Below are 20,710 nucleotides of genomic sequence, written 5' to 3'. Positions count from 1 at the left end.
TAAGTCAAAAAACTAAATATTGCCTCACACCTGTTAGAATGACGACTCTAAAAAGCCCAGAAAATAACAACTGTTGATAAGGATGTGAGCCACTGTAACCCTTGTGCAGTGTTTGTAGGAATGCAAATCCAATCCAGCTGTTAGGAAAAACAGTATTGAGGTTTTCTAGAACTACTCTATGATCCATCCACCTCACTTCTGGGTATTTATCCAAAGGATTGAAATCAGAATCTCAACAAAATATCTGCAGCCTCGTGTTCATTGCAGCATTGTGCATGCTAGTCACGATATGGAAACAACTTAAATGTTCATCGATGGACAAATGAATGAAGACAATGTGGTAGATATATACAATGGAATATTATTAGGCTCCACAAAAAAAGAAAATTCTGCCATTTATGAAAGCATAGCTGAAACTTGAGGACGTTATGTTAAGTGAAATAAGCCAGTTTCAAAAGGACTTCATGATTTCCCTTACATGAGTAACTTAAGTCGTCAACAAAGTAGAATAGTGATTACAAGATGAGGGGAAGGGGAAATGAGGAGCTGCTGGTTCAATGGATACTGAGTATCAGTCATGCAAGAAGAAAAAGTTGTAGGTCTCTAGGACTTATCTGTCTTGTATAACTGAAATTTGGACCCTTTGATTAATATTGCGGTATAGTTAACAATATTTTATACTTAAAAATTTGACAAGATGGGTGACATTATGTTAACCATTCTTATCAGTAACAATAATAATAAATAGGACAGGAGAAAACTTTTACAGATGATGGAGAGCTTTATGGCATAGATTATAGTCACGGTTTCACAGGTGTATACTTATCTCCAAACTCATCAAGTTGTATACATTAAAAATGTACAGCTTTAAAAAACTGGATAGTGACAAATTATGACTACATATATTTATGAGGTACTAAGTGATGCTATAATATATGTATATACTGTGGAATTATTGAATTAAGCTAATTTACATATCTATTACCTCAAATACTTATTACTGATTCTTTCTGTTTAAATAAAACATTGACTTTTTTTTATCAATCATGCTTGAATAAATTATTTAGAACAAAAAATTCTAAAGATGTGTCAAACAACACTGTGACTATAGTTAACAATACTGTACTATACACTTAAATATTTATTAAAAGGGTACCTATCATGTTACGTGTTTTCTACCACACTTAAAAAAAAAAAAAAAAATATGTCATTTCAGAGTGAAGCTGTCTTAGGAGCAATTGTGGTAGCGTATTTTTTTTTTTTTTTTTTTTTTTTTTTTTTTTGAGAAGGAGTCTCGCTCTGTCACCCAGGCTGGAGTGCAGTGGCCAGATCTCAGCTCACTGCAAACTCCGCCTCCAGGGTTTACGCCATTCTCCTGCCTCAGCCTCCCGAGTAGCTGGGACTACAGGCGCCCGCCACCTCGCCCGGCTAGTTTTTTGTATTTTTTTAGTAGAGACGGGGTTTCACCGTGTTAGCCAGGATGGTCTCGATCTCCTGACCTCGTGATCCGCCCGCCTCGGCCTCCCAAAGTGCTGGGATTACAGGCTTGAGCCACCGCGCCCGGCCGGCGGTAGCGTATTTTAAAAGCATGTACTCAGCCACTGTGGCTGAAGGGCAATGAGAGCAGTAAATGAGAGGAGATGAGGCCAGAAGAAAGATCCAGAAGGCAGATCCTGCAGGGCTTTATGTCAGCCTTGGGGTGGAGTTTGGACTTTAAGTGTTAGGGAGCCCTTTGAATTGTAATAACAATGAGTGACTTTATCTGATTTTTCACTTTATTTTCTTTAGTTCTCCATCTCTTCGTAAATTTTTAAGTTAGTTTCAACTCCAAGTTGCTGATTTATTTGACTTCTCAGAAAGCAGTCTGTCATGTTAAAATGAGAATCACTTGCGCAGTCTGGCTTTTTCTTAAAGAATAGAAAACAGAATTTCTCCTCTGATTTTTACCTAGTTGTACTTAATCTTTCTTGTAGACACAGAAGGGCCTGAAGCAACTCCTATGCTATATTCAAGAAATCATCCAAATTTGTGTCCTTTAATGATCTAAGGAACAGCTGGCTCATTGTAAATGGTCTCTGTGTCATCTCTTTCACAATTGATATTGGCCCATTACTTCATAATTTACACTGAATTAGATGAAGATAAACTTTAAGATCCCCCAGATTACTTTCCTGTCAGGAAAATTATCTGTAACTTAAAAATAGCCAAAGAGATTACTGGGCGTTTTTTGTTGTCATTTCTCCAATGCAATTCCAGGCTTGCAATTTTGATGTAATTTATATTGATTGGGCTATTTTAAAAATCTGTAAAAACAAAAGTAAACTTGCTAATTTTTGTCAAGTAGAGATGCAAATAATTTCTTTCTGGTACAACAGATAACCTTCAAAGTTATGGTTTTGGGTTCTGTTGGACAATAACTACATTTGTACATAAGCCAACATCCTTAAGCATTTCTCTGTTAAATTTTCTACATATAAAAGCTAAAAATAGAAGATAGGGAACAGGACTGTTTGCAGCTCCCACTTGGAGGGATACAGCAGGGCGTGGAGACCAACATCATGAACTTTATCTCCAAAAACTACCACAGGAACATATCAGGAAAGCCAAGAGAATCCAAAGACCCTTTGAAAGTGGTAGATTGCCACTGTAGGCCCCCTGAGACAGTCAAGGAACAGCGAGTCAGCTTGCTTTCTCTGCTGGGAAGCTTGTAGCCTGGGGCAAGTTCTCAGCCCTGTTCACTGGCTGCCTGGAAATAAACTTGGTGCTGTTGCAGGGGCACAATGAGAGTGAGACCGGAGTTCTGGGCTGCATGCTGCACAGTACCTGGGTGAGGCCTGTGGCTGCCAGCTTTCCCCTACATCCTTGGTAACCTGCGTGACACAGCAGAGACAGCCAGAATCCCCTGTGTACATAATTCTATTGGCCTGAGAACCACACCCCCAAACCCAATAGCAGCTGCAGCAAATCCTGCCCAATGAAAGTCTGAGCTCAGACACACTGAACTTTACCCCCAAAAGATGGTCTTTCTCTACCCGCCCTGGTAGCTGAAGACAAAGGACATAATCTCTTGGGAGCTCTATGGCCCTGCCACTGCCTGAAAAACCTGAATACTTATCCAAAGGTAACCCTAGGGCAAACTTGTTTCCTCTCTATACAACCACAGCTGATGCACTCTTGAAAGCACCACCTCCTGGTTCTAGATCAACAAAGACAAAACCAGCACACTTAAAAAAATGCAATGAAGGACCCTCAGATAGTCCACTTCACTCACCTGCTATCTCCACAAGAGTAGGTTCCGGTGTCCACAGCTGAGAGATCTGAAGATGGATCACATCACAGTACTCTTTAAAGACACTCCTCAGTAAAAGCCCAGAGCCAGTAGGTAGCTACATTGGGTGGCTAGATCCTGTAAAAAGATAATAATCACTGCAGTTCAGCTCTCTGGAATTCCCATCCCTAGGGAAAAGGGAGAGTACCACATCACAGGAGCACCCTTGTGGGACAAAAGAATCTGAAGAGCAGCACTTGAGTCCCAGACCCTCCCTCTGACATAGTCTACTCAAATGAGAAGGAACTTGGAAAACAATTCTGGTAATATGACAAAACAAGGTTCTTTAACACCCACAAAATATCACACTAGCTCACCAGCAATGGATCCAAACCAAGATAAAATCTCTAAATTGCCAGAAAACGAATTCAGAGAGTAGATTATAAAACCACTCAAGGAGGCAACAGAGAAATGTGAAGTCCAAAGTAAAGAAATAAAATAAAAATAATACAAGATATAAAAGGAAAAATCTCCAGTGAAATAGATAGCATAAATAAAAAGCAATCACAACTTCTGGAAATGAAGGACACACTTAGAGAAATGCAAAATACACTGGAAAGTCTCATAAATAAAATCTAACAAGTGGAAGAAATAATTTCAGAGATTGAAAACGAGACTTTCTAATTAACCCAATGATATGGTTTGTCTGTGTCCCCACCCAAATCTTCATCTTGAATTGTAACTCCCACAATTCCCAGTGTCATGGGAGGAAACTGGTGGAAGGTGATTGAATTATATGGGCAGGTCTTTCCTGCACTGTTCTTGTGTTAGTAAATGAGTCTCATGAGATCTGATGATTTTAAAAAATGGAAGTTTCCCTGTACAAGCTCTCTTCTCTTGTCTGCCACCATGTGAGACATGCCTTCCATCTTCCACTATGATTGTGAGGCCTCCCCAGCCACTTGAAACTATGAGTCCAATAAATCTCTTTCTTGTTTAAATTGCCCAGTTTGGAGTATATCTTTATCAGTAGCATGAAAATTGACTAATACAGTACTAGTAGAGTGTGGCACTGCTGAAAAGATACCCCAAAATGTGGAATTGACTTTGGAACTGCATAACAAGCAGAGGTTGGAACAGTTAGGAGGACTCAGAAGAAGATGACTGGAAAATGTAGAAAAGTTTGAAAGTGCCTAGAGACTTTGTTGAATGGCTTTGACCAAAATGTTGATAATGATATGAACAATAAAATCCAGTCTTAGTTGGTCTCAGATGGAGATGAGGAATTTGTTGGGAACTAATGCAAAGGTAACTCTTTTTCTGTTTTAGCAAAGAGACTGGTGGCATTTTGTCATGGTCCTAGAGATTTGTGAAACTTTGAACTTGAGAGAGATGATTTAGGGTATCTGACAGAAGAAATTTCTAAGCAGCAGTGCATTCAAGATGTGATTTGGGTGCTGTTAAAAGCAAGCATTCAGTTTTAAAAGAGAAACAGAGCATACAAGTTTGGAAAATTTGCAGCCTGACAAAGCAATAGAAAAGAAAATCCCACTTTCTGAGTAGAAATTCAAGCCAGCTACAGAAACTTGCATAAGTAATGAGGAGTCAAAAGTTAGTTACAAACACAATGAAGAAAATGTCTTCAGGGCATGCCAGAGGCCTTTGCGTCAGCCACTCCCATCATAGACCTGGAGGTTCAGGAGGAAAAAAATGGTTTTGTGGGCTGGGCCCAGGATCCCTCTGCTGTGTAGAATATGGACTTTGTTCCCTGCATCCCAGCTGCTCTAGCCATGACTAAAAGGGGCCAATGTACAGCTTGGGCTGTTTCTTCAGAGAGTGGAAGCCCCACATTTTGGCAACTTTCACATGATGTTGAGCTTGCAGGTGCACAGAAGTGAAGAACTGAGGTTTGGAAACCTCTGTCTCGATTTCAGAGGTTGCAAGGAAATGCCCGGATGCTCAGGAAGAAGTTTGCTGCAGGGGCGGGGCTCTCATGGACAACTTCTGCTACAGCAGTGTGGAAGGGAAATGTAAGGTTGGAGCCCCTACACAGAGTCCCTACTGTGACACTGCCTAGTGGAGGTGTGAGAAGATAGCCTCCATCCTCCAGATCCCAGAATGGTAGATCCACTGACCGCTTGCACTGTGCACCTGGAAAAGCCACAGAAACTCAATATCAGCCCATGAAAGCAGCCAGGAGGAGGGCTATACCCTTTCACAGGGCCAGAGCTTCCCAAGACCATGGGAACCAATCTCATGAATCAGCATGACCTGGATGTGAGACATGCAGTCAAATGAGATCATTTTGGAGCTTTAAGATTTGACTGCCCTGCTGGTTTTTGTATTTGCATGAGGACTGTAGCCGTTTTGTTTTGACCAATTTCTCCCATTTGGAATGGTTGTATTTACCCACTGCCTGTACCACTATTGTATCTAGGAAGTAACTAACTTGCTTTTGATTTTATAGGCTCATAGGTGGGAGGGACTTGTCTTGTCTCAGATGAGACGTTGGACTGTGGACTTTTGAGTTAATGCTGAAATGAGTTAAGACTTGGGGGACTGTTGGGAAGGCATGATTGGTTTTGAAATGAGAGGACATGAGATTTGGGAGGGGCCAGGGGTGGAATGATATGGTTTGGCTGTGTCCCCACCCAAATCTCATCTTGAGTTTTATCTCCCACAATTCCCACATGTTGGGGGAGTAACCCAGTGGTAGGCGACTGAATTATTGGGTAGATTTTTTGGCACTGTTCTTGTAATAGTGAATGAGTCTCACGAGATCTGATGGTTTTAAAAAGGGGAGTTTCCCTGCACAAACTCTCTTCTCTTGTCTGCCACAATGTGAGACATGCCTTTCATCTTCTACCATGATTGTGAGGCCTCCCCAGCTACATAGAACTGTGAGTCTAATACACCTCTTAAAAAAAAAAAAAAAAATGCCCAGCATCAGGTATGTCTTTATCAGCAGTGTGAAAATGAACTAATATAACCCATCTAACAAAGGCAGGAAAAAAAAAAAAAAAAGAAGAAAGAAAAATGAACAAAGCCTCCGAGAAGTTTGGGATTATGTTAAATGACCAAACCTACGAATAACTGGTTTTTCAAGGAAGAAGAGAAATCTAAAAGTTTGGAAAACATGTTTGAGGGAATAATTGATGAAAACTTCCTCAGCCTTGCTGGAGATCTAGGCATTGAAATGCCAGAAGTTGTAAGAACACTGGGAAAATTTATCACAAAAAGTTGTCAGGTTATCTAAAGTCAAGACAAAGGAAAGAATCTTAGCTGTAAGGCCAAAGCGTCAGCTAACCTGTAAAGGAAAAAGTATCAGATTAATAGCAGATTTCTCTATGGAAATGCTACAGGCTAGAAGGGTTTAGGGTCCTGTCTTTAGCCTCCTGAAACAAATAATTATCATGCCAAAATTTTGTATTCACTCAAACTAAGGTCCATAATTGAAGGAAAGGTACGGCCTTTTTAGGCAAACAAATGCTGAGAAAATTAACCACTACCAAGCCACCACTACAAAAATTGCTGAAAGGAGCTCTAAGTCTTGAAACAAATCTTCAAAACACCCCAAAATAGAATCTCCTTAAAGTATAAATCTCACGGGACCTATAAAAAAATAATACAATGAAAAAAATAAAACAGTGTATTCAGGCAACAAATACCATGATGAATAGCATAGTACCTCACACCTCAATACAAACGTTGAAGGTAAATGGCCTAAATGCTCCACTTAAAAGATGCAGAATGGCGCAGTGAATAAGAAGTCAGTAACCAAGTATCTGGTGTCTTCAAGAGACTCACCTGACATATAAGGACACACATAAACTTAAGGTTAAGGTGTGGAAAAAAATAATCCACGCAATGAATGCCAAAAGTGAGAAGCAGTATCTATTCTATATAGGTGGAAACAAACTTTAAACCTACAGCAGTTAAAAAATACAACGAGGGACATTATCTAATGATAAAAGGACTAGTCCAACAGGAAAATATCAGAGTCCTCAATATATATGCATCTAACAGGGGAGCTCCCAAATGTGTAAACCAATTAATTCTAGACCTAAGAAATGAGATAGACAGCAGCAAAATAATAGTGGGGGACTTCAATACTCCACTGACAGTGGTAGACAGGTCATCAAAACAGAAAGTCAAGGTAAACTATACCTTGGAACAAATGGACTTAACAGATATTTACAGAACATTCTACCCAACAATTGCAGAATATATATTCTATCCATCAGCACATGGAACTTTCTCCAAGATAAACCATATGATATGCCATAAATCAAGTCTCAATGAATTTAAGAAAATTGAAATTATATCAATTGTTTTCTCATATCACAGTAGAATAAAATTGGAAATAAACTCCACAAGGAACCCTCAAAACTGTGCAAATACATGGAAATTAAATAGCATGTTCCTGAATGGTCACTGGGTCAACAATGAAATCAAGATGAAAGTGAAAAAATTCTTTTAAGTGAATGATAATAATGACACAACTAACCAAATAAGAACAAACCAAACCTGAAACAAAAGAAGTAAAAAAGGTAATCGAGATTAGAGCAGAGCTAAATTAAATTAAAAGAAATAAATACAAAAGATAAATTAAACAAAGAGCTGGTTCTTTGAAAAGATAAATATAATTGATAGAATATTAGTGAGAGTAACCAAGAAAAGAAGAGAGAAGGTCCAAATAAGCTCAACTGGAAATAAAATGGGAGATATTACTATCGATACCACAGAAATACGGATCATTCAAGGCTACCATGAACACCTTTATATGTGCATAAACTAGCAAACCTAGAGGAGATGCATAAATTTCTGAAAACGTACAACCCTCCTAGAATAAACCAGGAAGAACTAGAAACTCTGAGCAGACCAATAACAAGCAGCAAGATCAAAATGGTAATTAAAATGTTAACAACAAAAAAAGTCCAGTATCAGATGGATTCACAGTTGAATTCTGTCAGACATTCAAAGAAGAATTGGTACCAATCCTATTGACACTATTCCACAAGAGAGAGAAAGAAGAAATCCTCCATATATCATTCTATGAAGCAAGTATCACCCTAATTCCCAAACCAGGAAAGGCCATAACAACGTCAAAAACACGACAAACCAATATCCCTGACGAACACACAAGTAAACATTCTGAACAAAATAGGAGGTAACAGAATCCAACAGCATATCAAAAAGATAATCTGCAATTATTAAGTGGGTTTCATAACAGGGATGTAGGGATGGTTTAACATTCACAGGTCAATAAATGGGTTACACCATATACATAGAATTTTTAAAAAATTCACATGATCATCTCAATAGACACAGATAAAACATTTAACAAAATCCAGCATGTCTTTATGATTAAAACACTCAGCCAAATTAGCATACAAAGGACCTCTCTTAATGTAATAAAAGCTGTCTATGACAAATCTGCAGCCAACATTATACTAAATGGGGAAAAGTTGAAAGCAGTTCCCCTGAGAAATGGAACAGGACAAGGATGCACACTTTCACCACTTCTGTGCAGTCAGTACTGGAAGTCCTAGCCAGAGTGATCAGACAAGACAAATAAATAAAGGGCTTCCAAATTGGTAAAGAGGAAGTCAAACTGTCACTGTTTGCTTATGACATAATTGCATATGTAGAAAACCCTAAAGACTCATCCAAAAGGACCGTAGAATTCAGGAGGATGAAAGGTAAATAAATACAGCAAAATTTAAGTATGCAAAAATTAGTGTATACCAGTCAGTAGCTCTGCTATATACCAACAGAGATCAAGCTGAGAATAAAATTAAGAACCCAATGCCTTTTATAATAACTGCAAAACAAATACTTAGGAATATACTTAACCAAGGAGATGACAAACCACAACAAGGAAAACTACAAAACACTGCTGAAAGAAATCATAGGCAACACAAAAACAAATGGAAACACATTCCATGCTCATGGATGGGTAGAATCAATATTGTGAAAATGACCATACTGCCAAAAGCAATCTACAAATTCAATGCAATGCCCATTAAATACCACCATCATTCTTCAGAGAACTAGAAAAAACAATCCCAAAATGCATATGCAACCAAAAAAAGAACCTGCATAGCCTATGCAAGACTAAGAAAAAAGAATAAATTTGGAGGCATCACATTACTCAACTTCAAACTATATTATAATATAATAGTCAGCATGGTACTAGTATAAAAATAGTCATATACATCAATGGAACAGAATAGAGAACCCAGAAATAAAGTCAAATACTTACAGTCAACTGACCTTCAACAAAGCAAACAAAAACAAAGAGTAGGGAAAGGACACCCTATTCAACAAATGGTGCTGGGATAATTGGAAAGCCACATTTAGAAGAATGCAACTGGATACTCATCTGTCACCTTACACAACAATCAACTCAGGATAAATCAAATACTTAAATCTAAGATCTGAAGCCATAAAAATTCTAGAAGATAACATTGTGAAAACTCTTCTAGACACTGGTTTAGGCAAAGACTTGATGAGCAAGTACCCAAAAGCAAATGCAACAAAAACAGGTAAATAGATGTGACTGAATCAAACTAAAAAACTTCTGCACAACAAAAGCAATAATAAGAATTTATAACCCCCAGAGTGGGAGAAATTCTTTCCAATCTATACATCTGACCAAGGACTAACATCTACAATCTACAAGGAACTCAAACTAATCAGCAAGAAAAACAAACAAACAAACAAACAAACAAACAAACAAACAATCCCTTCGAAAAGTGGGCTAAGGACATGAATAGACAATTCTCAAAAGAAGATACACAAATGACCAACAAACATATGAAAAAATGCTCAAAATTACTAATTATCAGGGAAATGCAAGTCAAAACCAAAATTTGATACCATCTCACTCCTGCAAGAATGGCCATAAAAAAAATACAAAAATAGTAGATGTTGGCGTGGATGTGGTGAAAAGAGAACAGTTTTATACTGTCTGTGAGAAGGTAAACTAGTACAACCACTATGGAAAACAGTGTGGAGATGCCTTAAAGAACTAAAAGTAGATCTGCCATTTGATCCAGCATCCTCACTCATGGATATCTACCCAGAGGATAAGAAGTCATTATACAAAAAAGGTACTTGCACATGAATGTTTCCAGCAGCACGACTAGCAATCACAAAAAATATGGAACCAGCCCAAATGCCAAATGCCCATCAATCAATGAGTGGATAATGAAAATGTGATACACACATACACACACACCATGGAATACTACTTGGTAGTAAAAAAGAATGAAAGAATAGCATTCACGGCAACTTGGATGGAATTGAACACCACTATTCTAAGTGAAGGAACGGAGAATCAAACACTGTGTGTTTTCACTCATAAGTGGGAGCTAAGGTATGAAGACACAAAGGCGTAAGAATGTTACAGTGGACTTTGGGGACTTGGGGAAAGGGTGGGGGGGGGGGGCTGAGGGATGAAAGAACCCATTTGGTAAAGTGTACAATGCTTGGGTGATGGGTACACCAAAATCTCATAAATCACCACTAAAGAACTTATTCCTGTAACCAAACACCACCTGTTCCCCAAAAACCTATTGAAATAAAAAATTTAAAAAAAAATTAAAAATTCTTTATACACTTAGCTTTCCAAGTGCTCTTTGAACTGTTAGTAACACGTTACTGTTCATTTTTATATTGATAACTTGAATAAAATCTTTGATATGCATACATTTGATATTTGGGTGGAATTATGATTTTGCCATTTGACGATTAGACTTTAAAGGTCTGATATCTCTTTTCTTATGATTAAGGCTCAAGTTTCTTCTTCTTACCATCCCCAAGAATTGTCTTTAGATGTCTGTAATCATTACAAATACAAGTCAAATTCAAAACCTTTTGTTTTTAAGGGAAAATAAAATCATAGTTTATTATGATTTACAAGAGCACAGGAAAAAAATGAAAACAGTAAATTCCAAAAAATGTCTTTGCTACAAAGGTCATATCACAAACATTCTGCATGGAGGCTGACTAGATGACTTTCAGAATGATTACATTCCAATCATTCTAATAATAATCATCTAATAATTGACCATTACTACTGTCAATATTATCATACATTCAGGTAGGAAGAGGATATAAAGTTGCCTAAATGAAGACTTGGTGACACATTCTGGCATACTGTTTGCTACATAAAATACAGTGTACAGGAATGAGGAAAAAAGCAAATTTGCTTTAATACTAGCTGAAAAAATAAAAAATAAAAAAATGCTGTCATTACTGGGGAGTGAATAGACCTTCTTTTTAAGAAGTTTGTGATTCCACTGTTTTTTACTTGGAGCAAGACAAATTGGAATAAAAAGGTAAACTGCATGTAAAGGAAAACTACTAAAATATACTTATTACATAGGATACATATATATATATCCTATGTATGTATATACATATATACATATATGTATCCTATATATGTATATATAGGATATATGCATAGGATATATATCCTATGTATACATATATATATGTACATCCTATATATATATATACACACATAGATGGTACCTTGAGTGTGCAGTGGTTTATTTTGAGCATATAATTAAAAAGCAGCTTTCTAGGATTTAGCTGAAGAATCTATTTTGTGGTAAATCTAATATGTGACACAAAAATCCGTATTTGTATTGCTGACTTCTGATTAGTTAGATGCGGATGTCATAGTTAACACTACAATACTAGGGTGTCACCTAAATTATTTGTGTGGGTAGCATGAATAATGTAGTAATGTGAACTATATCTAATATGTCTATATCGATGCCAATATCTATTTGTACACCTATCTATTTACTGACCTATCTTTATTTCAAATCCTTGCATCATTCTCATTAGGATAACTTATAGTTCTTCTTAAGTAGTTAGATTACTTAATCTTGTCCACTTTTATTAGTACTTCCATCTGGCGATTTGGAAGGAAAGAATAAATTGTCAACACTCATGTTCTGAAAATGTTAAATATCTATCTCAAAAATCCACAGCTTGCCTGAACATTCCCTCATGCAACAAAAATTTACTCTCTATTTCGCTCGCATGTAACTTTAAGTTTTTAACTACATCAGTTTGTTATTAAACTAGATGTATCTGACGTGAAACAAACAAACAAAAAACATCTAAAGAAGAGTTGTTGGTGTGGGCACACACCCATACACAAACATCGTTAAATGCACTGAAATATAAAACAAGTCAAAATAGACCATTGATTACACTAAAAAAAAAAAAAAAAAAAAAAAAAAAAAAAAAAAAAAAAAAAAAAAAACACACACAAAAAGTATTGTCAATTGTACTCAGAAAACTGATATTAAAAAGAGCACAGCTCCTAAGTAAAATTATGCAGTGTATTAAACTGTGTATTTAAAGTAACAAGATGTTAAACTAAATCTTAAACTAAGCTATCAGACACGTCTTTTAATTTTATCCCTTTAGAACTGTGCTTAGAAGTTTACAATGCATTTTTACCTTTGTTACCCCATTTGGTCCTCTTAGCAACCCTGTGAGGTAAGGAGGGCAAGTGTCTTTTTCCTTAGTTGATAGGCAATGTTCATTCATTTCAGGAAGACTGTATACTCTCCTCGGTTCACAAGGATAATTAGCCTGCAAAGGGCAGAGCCAGGGCTTGAACTGAAAAAAATTTCAAGCCAATTTCAGTGTGATTCTCACTACAGGGCTATGACAAAGAAGGAAGGAGGCCCGTGAGAAAGTGAATTTTTCCTTTATTCATTCCATCATTTTGTTAAGCCCCTACTTTGTGCCAAACCTTGGATATGCAGTCAAAAAAATCAGAGATAAAATTTCTGCTTTAAAAGAGATGATATTTTAGATAGCCACAAGTCAGTATGGAATAATATCAAGAAGTAATAAATGTTAGGAAAACAGATAAAGAAATGGAGATAAATTATGGAATTGGGGCAACTGAGTGGAGATGATATTTTAGATCAGATAATCAGCATACACTTCTGGGATAAGTTGGTATTTGAGAAAAGCCCAAAAAGAAGTGAGAAATTTGACGGCATAGCAGCCCTGGAATGGCAGTTTAAAGAGGAGGTGAAAGACCCTGAGACAAGAGGTATCTGGGAGTGTCAGCCACAGAGACAAGCTGCTGAGTGAGACTTGGGGAGAGTAGTAGGAGATAAGGCCAAGAAACGCACAAAAGGGGCTGGGCGCTATGGCTCACACCTGTAAGCACTTTGGGAGGGCGAGGCTGGCGGATCACTTGAGGTTACGAATTCAAGACCAGCCTGGACAACATGGAGAAACCCCATCTCTACTAAAAATAAAAAATTAGCGGGGTGTGGTAGCGCGTGCCTGTAATCTCGGCTACTGGGGAGGCTGAAGCAGCAGAATTGCTTGAGCCTGGGAGGCGGAGGTTGCAGTGAGCTGAGATCTTGACATTGCACCCCAACCCGGGCAACAAAGGGACCATGATGAATATTGCATCAAACTAGAAGCCATAAAATTATTTTAGGAGAGAGGTTCCATGATCTATGTTTTAAATGAGCTGTTACAGCTTTTTTTGTGGTGTACAGACTATAGGTGCAAGGGTGAAATACAGTGATGCTTTATGAGGCAACTATAGTAGTTGTAGAAGGTTAAGAAGGTTTTATTTTAATATTTTGATAGATGTTGTGAGGTCTAGGTCTTTCATGAGTCATTCGGTTTCACAGAGACATGTCTTATTTCTTTAAAAGAAATTTTAATGCAGATTAGAAAATTTTCTATTCTCAAGCCATCCTATAAAAAGTGAAAGGAGAAGAAATATAATAGTCTACTAGGTTTTGAAACTTTGAAGTTGTAATAAAGAAAGATTGAAAAGTAAGTGCTCATTTCTCCAATAAGAATAAAATCGCATTTGGGAAAATATGTGAGAACTAGTACAATCGTTTCTATCATAAAATTTGAAATATGGTTCTCTCAATTGTTTCATTGGTGTTTTAAAGATCTCTTGCTTTTCCATAAAATGTCAAATAAAGTCTATAATTTAAAAATTTTATACCTATATCTAATTAAAAAACCTTTTCCATTTCTCTTTGCAATTGTGTTTTAATGAATACAGAGTAAAATAAAAAGGAATAATAAATATTATAATTGCTAACTGTAAAAGTTTACATTAAAACAGTAAGTATAATCAGTAACAATTCCTATCTTTTTACCAGTATTTCAAACATGAAAAGGAAAGAATGTCTTAACTCTCAAATCACAGGGAGAACAATTACAATGTTATCATTATATGTATTTTTTAATTTTCTATAATACAAATACGAAATGTGGAAATTTGACCACAAGGAACACCCTTCTGTCAATCAGTATTTGGGAAATACAGACTTAACCTTTTTCTCATTTATAAGTTGAAATAAATGATAATTATTCTTAATGTTGATATCACAGTAAAATGTGATGCTATGTGCAACACAACTCAGGAAGTAAATACAATTGCTCAACAATGATATTAATAGTTTCTCATGTCTTTATAGGTAACACAGTATAATAGAAAGAGGTGTGTTAGGCCATTTCAGGTTAGAAATCCTTTAATATTTGTTATGTAAATTTGAAAAAGTTGTATCATCTCATCATTGAAAATATAATTCCTCAACTGCAAAGCAAGCAAAAATTATTCACTTAAAAGGGTGTTAGAAGGCTTAAACAAACAAACAAAATATATGTGTTGTTTCCTTATATGAAGAGTTCTGCACATGGTAGGTGCTCAATTAAGTTTAGGTTTTTTCCTCCTACCCCTCCCCAGCATTTCTTCACTTCCATGAAAATTTATTTTATAATTGTTAATGTATATATGAGAAAATGGCAACATTTGTGGTAGTTTTTACAATCCCTGATGTCAGCATACTGATTGTTGTCTTCATGTTATCTTAACATTATCGAAGTCTTTGCTATTGTTTTTCCTCTGAGCTCGTGGTGGTTCACCTCTCTCTCTCTCTCTCTCCCCCATTTTATATGATTCACAGCAAGAAAAAAATGTCTTCACTGCAGTTCTTTGCCCTCTTGGATCCTTTAGAAGGTGCTTTTTCTTATTTTTTAGAATTTATTTGTAACTATGTTTTACTTTCAAAACAAATCATTTTGTTTGTTTTGTTTTAATAAAAAAGATGAAGTGGTTTATCAATTTGTTATCACAAAGCCATCTGAATTTGCTTCTACTCTGTCCATTGCTCTTATCTTGTTTTTTTATTTATTGTTTCATTCTACATTATAAAAGAGACCAGTTTAATTTCTTATGCTACCTCTCAAACACATTTAAATACCTCAAGATAGTTAAGTCAGATGTATAATTAAGCAACCAGTAGTTCTAGTACACAGAAAATATATATAACAAGGAAAAACAAAATGCAGTTAAAAAATCCAGTCACTCCAATCCCCCCATCTCATTTAATTAAGAGATGAGAAAGGTTGAAGACCAGAAACAAACATTCTATTTAGAATATTCCAAAGGGAAATAACCATAATCAAGGACCATCTTGCTTAGAAATACGTTTGCATTTTGAGCAAGTTTTTTTTTCAATATTAGCATTTGTACCAAATGGAATTTTCACATTAAAATGATTTAATTCAGTGTTACTATTCAGAAAAAGCCAGAAATTGACAATATAGAGAAAAAGATTGAAATTCACAAGATGGAATACTACATACTTACCTAAACAATGACTAAACCGAGTTGTAGAACTATAGTATGAGTGTTATACTCAGAGGCAGTATAAGCCATGTGGATTCTGACATAAATTAACCACCAGGCCAGGTGCATTGGCTCATGCCTGTAATTCTAGCACTTTGGGAGTCCAAGGCGGGCGGATTGTCTGAGCTCCGGAGTTTGAGACCAGCCTGGGCAACACGGTGAAACCCCGTCTCCAGTAAAATACAAAAGAAATTAGCTGGGTGTGGTGGCAGGCACCTGTAATCCCAGGTACTGGGGAGGCTGAGGCATGAGAATCACTTGAATCCGGGAGATGGAGGTTGCAGTGAGCCGAGATCAGGCCACTACATTGCAGCCTGGGTGACAGAGCAAGACTCAGTCTCTACACACACACACAACTACTAACCATTCAGGTAAACATAGGCAAATTGGATTCCTCTTTGAATAGTAGTAATTCCTCATCTCAAGTGAAAGAGTTAACTGTATTACAATCTACAATGCCATCTAACTTGAAAATCGTGTAATTATAGTCACCAAATATTACTGAATATATGTTACAAGCAAATTTTTGGTAGGTGGTAAAATTAATACAGTGTGGGCATGCTAACTGATGATGAATTGCTAACAATCTAATGCAAAAAGAGAAGTCTTAAAAAGTAACTAAGTAAATCCTATACAAGTAACCACATAGGCTGTGACACTGGCTCTAGTACTGCTATAAAGGAAATACTCCAGAGACACAAGAGGGCAGCCATCACGAGTGTGGTGATGGGGTTTAGGGTGTGAGCATTCACAGAGTTATGGATTAAATATAGCTTTGTACTGTATTTGTACATAGTTGTTTTGGCCATCTTCTGATTTTAATATGGTTTATATTTCCCATTTTATTTCCTCAAACTAATAAATTAACCATAATTCCCAATACAAAAATAAAATTAGAGTAATATTATGACATACTCTAAATTCAGGTATTATATGACAGATACCCAGTGAGATAACAGCCAATTGATTCAAAGACCTTGGAAGTTATACATACAGTTTTATAATATCTGGAGGTAAGCCTGCTTTTTGAAAAATGCCATTTATAAGAATGCTGTATATGAATCCAACTTGTTCAGATGGCGCCATGAAGTGCTGCCCAAATAACAATGGTATGTGGTCTTTGTCCAGCTCACCAAGGCATCAATAGCCTAGGGTTTTTAAAATTTATTTAACAAAATATCTGTTAACAGTTCATTCAAGCCTGCAAATATCACACAATAAACGTGGAAAATAACAAGCAAGGATTTCACAAACCTCTGCCAAAATTCAGTTCTAACTTGAAAAGGCTGGCAGACATTTCTCAACTTTAAGACTTATTACTTTCTACATATTTTTTCCTCCCATTGTCCCTAGACAATGCCATTCTGTTGAATAAACTCCCTTTAGTCAAGGACGGGCAAGCAAGTGTAACAACAGAAAACTGAGTAGGGCTCCCTGTACTAAGCAAAGCAAAAGGCATTGTTGCTTTTCATTTCCTTAGTTCATTAAGACAAATTAAATGGTTTTTACCTCTATGAGTTGGAAACATTGCAAAACTCATTTAATTAGAAGACTGAATCTTAATCCTTAAAATAAAATGCACAATTTGTTTGATTGTAAATATGCTATAAAACAATATCAGGCACATTTACAAGCTGGAGGAAATGAGATGGGAAAAGGTACATATATTTTTTTTCCTCTTGTTTGACTTCGATGTTGTCATTGAAGCAAAACTGCTGAGAATACCAAGTAATTCTAAAGTAATTTAAACATATTTTGAACTGAAAATTTAATATCTCTCTAAGGTCTTGATGAGCTATTTCACATTTTCTACATCTATTAGAAAGAATCAAAGGACCAATGCTAATCCTTATATTCCTTGAAGAGGGTACAGGGAGCATGAGAACCTAGGAAGGTATCTATGAATAAACATGATCCCTGACAGCAGCGTAGGGACTGTGTCCCTGGTTCACAAGTCTTTGATATTAAAATTTCAGACAATTTTTATGAGAAATAATTAATAACTGTGATGCATGTAATTATTGTTATAGACTTGAAAGGCATCAGTGTCACTTTCTTAAAGCGTGAACATAAAACTTCTATAGAAGAATAATCGAAGTTTATTTCTGAAGATGTTTTAGATTTCTGTGCCCTACTCAAGGCCTGCCCACATCCTAAAAGGAATGAATGGAATCTGCATACATGGTTTTAAAAAATATGTTAGGGAATTTTAAAGCACCAAAAAGTTTGAGAACCATTCTTTCACATTCTGTAGATGGGGATAAATTTATAATATCAAAGCTACTTGTCTAAGATAACACAATTAGGAATCAGCAAAAGCAGGAGTAAAATTTTTGTCTTCTTGAGTACCGGGCTAAGTGTTCTCTCCTATATAAATCCATCTCAGGTGTGACTAACTGGTCTGGTGACTCGCTTTCCTCTTTATCCACTGAGAACTCAGGTATGCTTCTCTCACAGGAGAAAGTACTCAGTGTAGTCACCTACCCACGAATAGGGTTGTTTTGTTTATTTATTTTTTTCTTGGTCAAGGATATTTTTCTCATGTTGAAACTTCATAAATACATTTATTAATTGACTTGTGTAAATTGAAGGTGATCAGGACAGATGAACATCTTGAAGAAAAATACCCATGATAGTTATAATTTGAAATGGGGACAGATACGTCCTGTACTTCCACTCAGAATCAAAAACAACCATTTTTTCACTAAGTGATCAGGTGTGTTTCTATTGCCATTCGTTGAGTTTCTGATGGTTATAGAATCCTAGAGTTGAAAAGGTTTCTCTAACATTACGTTGTTGTCACCCTCTTCACCAGTGTTTCAGCACCTGACAACATCCCATTCAGCCGCTTTTTATTAATACATTCGCTTATTACAGCCCCTCCAAATGCTACCCCCCTCAAAAAATAAAATATAAGCAAAAATAGAAAAAAATATTAGCAAAAGCACCCACTCAAAACAATAATATGAGATCACATTATTAAATACTGATCATAAAAATAACATAGAGACTGGTATATACCAAGTACCTATCATGTGACGGAGACTAGACACATTGATTTTATTCAATCTGTCACTCACCAATATTCTTTTGGAAAATATCTTCTCCCCCTGAATTAAAAGACTTAAAATTGAAACTTGATTTCCTAGTAGAGTGTTTAAGCCTTCTTTTTTTTTTCCTCCCAATCTCGTTTTTCCACTGTACTTTGATTTCATTGAGTATTTTTGTAGCTTAACCACTGTGAGTTAGCACTGAGCAAGTGGAAATACAAGAAAATTTCCATTTATTCAGTAACTGTTTCTCTCTCCCTGTAATCTCGGTGGTCCCTATTACTTTGTAACGAATACAGTTTTGGTTTCCTTGCCTTGTAGGGAAATTCAAACCCTGCTTTGTGATTAATGCAGGGAATTAGTAAAGAGGCTCTGGAGACAGACTCCCATGTTCAGCTCCCAGCAGAGTCGTTTCTAATACGAGGCTTTAGGCACATTTCTGAATCTCTTTATGTATCGATTTTCTCGTAGGACATCCTGGGGCTGTTGTGAGGCACTGAAGAGACAGTTTTGTGTAAAACAAAATGCTGAATAGAATAATACCTCAGTGTGTGAGGGTTCTAGTGTTATTAGCACTGTTATGATTGCAGTTAACATCACACTTGTGACCTTGAGCATATTGCTTAAGGTAACCCTGAACTTGAACTTCCTTGTATCTTAGAGAAATAAAATGGGATTTCTTTTATGGTTGTATGATGATAAAAGGAAATTAAATGTGATATCCAGCAATATATCTGGGAAAGAACAGACACTTAAGTGCTTCATTTGCCAATGCTCCAGATGCCTGGTGCTTCCTCTTACCCCATTATGCTTTTTACTCACATGAGAGCCAATCTGAACACGCTGCTCTGTTGTACTCAGTACAAAACAAGAAGGCCATCTATGACCCTGCCCAGGAGATACCCTCTTCCTCCTGAACTTCATTTTGTTTCTGAAAGCATTAGGTAAGTGATAAAAAAAATTCTCTTGATAAGGTTATAAAAGATTTGTATCTCATGTCAGCGATTTTTCTTTTTTTCTTCCTTCCTTCCTTTTTTTTTTTTTCTTTTTTTCTTTTTTTTTTTAGATGGAAACTTGGTCTGTTGCCCAGGCTGTAGTGCAGTCAGTGGCACAATCTCAGTTCAATGCAATCTTCGCCTCCAGGGTTCAAGCGATTCTCCTGCCTCAGCCTCCCAAGTAGCTGGAATTACAGGTACCTACCATCATGTCTCTTCTCTTATTACAGCCCCTCCAAATACTACCCCCCTCAAAAAATAACACAAAATATAAGGAAAAATAGAAAAAGTATTAGCAATTTTTACACAGTTAATTTTTGTGTTTTTAGTAGAGATAGGGTTTTGCCATGTTAACCAGGCTGGTCTCGAAATCCTGACCTCAATTGATCCGCCCGCCTCAGCCTCCCAAAGTACTGGGATTATAGGCATGAGCCACTCTGCCCAGCCTCATACAAGCTTTTTGACCAGTCTTACAACCTCAGAATAGAGCATATCTTATATACAGTTACATAACAGTTAAAAGAGCTAAGATCAGTCCATCTACCCACTATCAAAAATCATATTACAGTCTATCATCTCCACCTATATATCCACCATTTAGGAGGCTTATTAGAACTTTAACCTCATTAAAATGCAAATATGTCAGAGTAGGGTAATGCAGAATACTTATTCAATATTATGC

This window comes from Rhinopithecus roxellana, chromosome 15 (assembly GCF_007565055.1).
Source record: "Rhinopithecus roxellana isolate Shanxi Qingling chromosome 15, ASM756505v1, whole genome shotgun sequence".
NCBI classification, from domain to species: Eukaryota; Metazoa; Chordata; class Mammalia; order Primates; family Cercopithecidae; genus Rhinopithecus; species Rhinopithecus roxellana.
The sequence above is the reverse complement of the archived record's forward strand: the minus strand, read 5'-3'. Positions refer to the sequence as shown.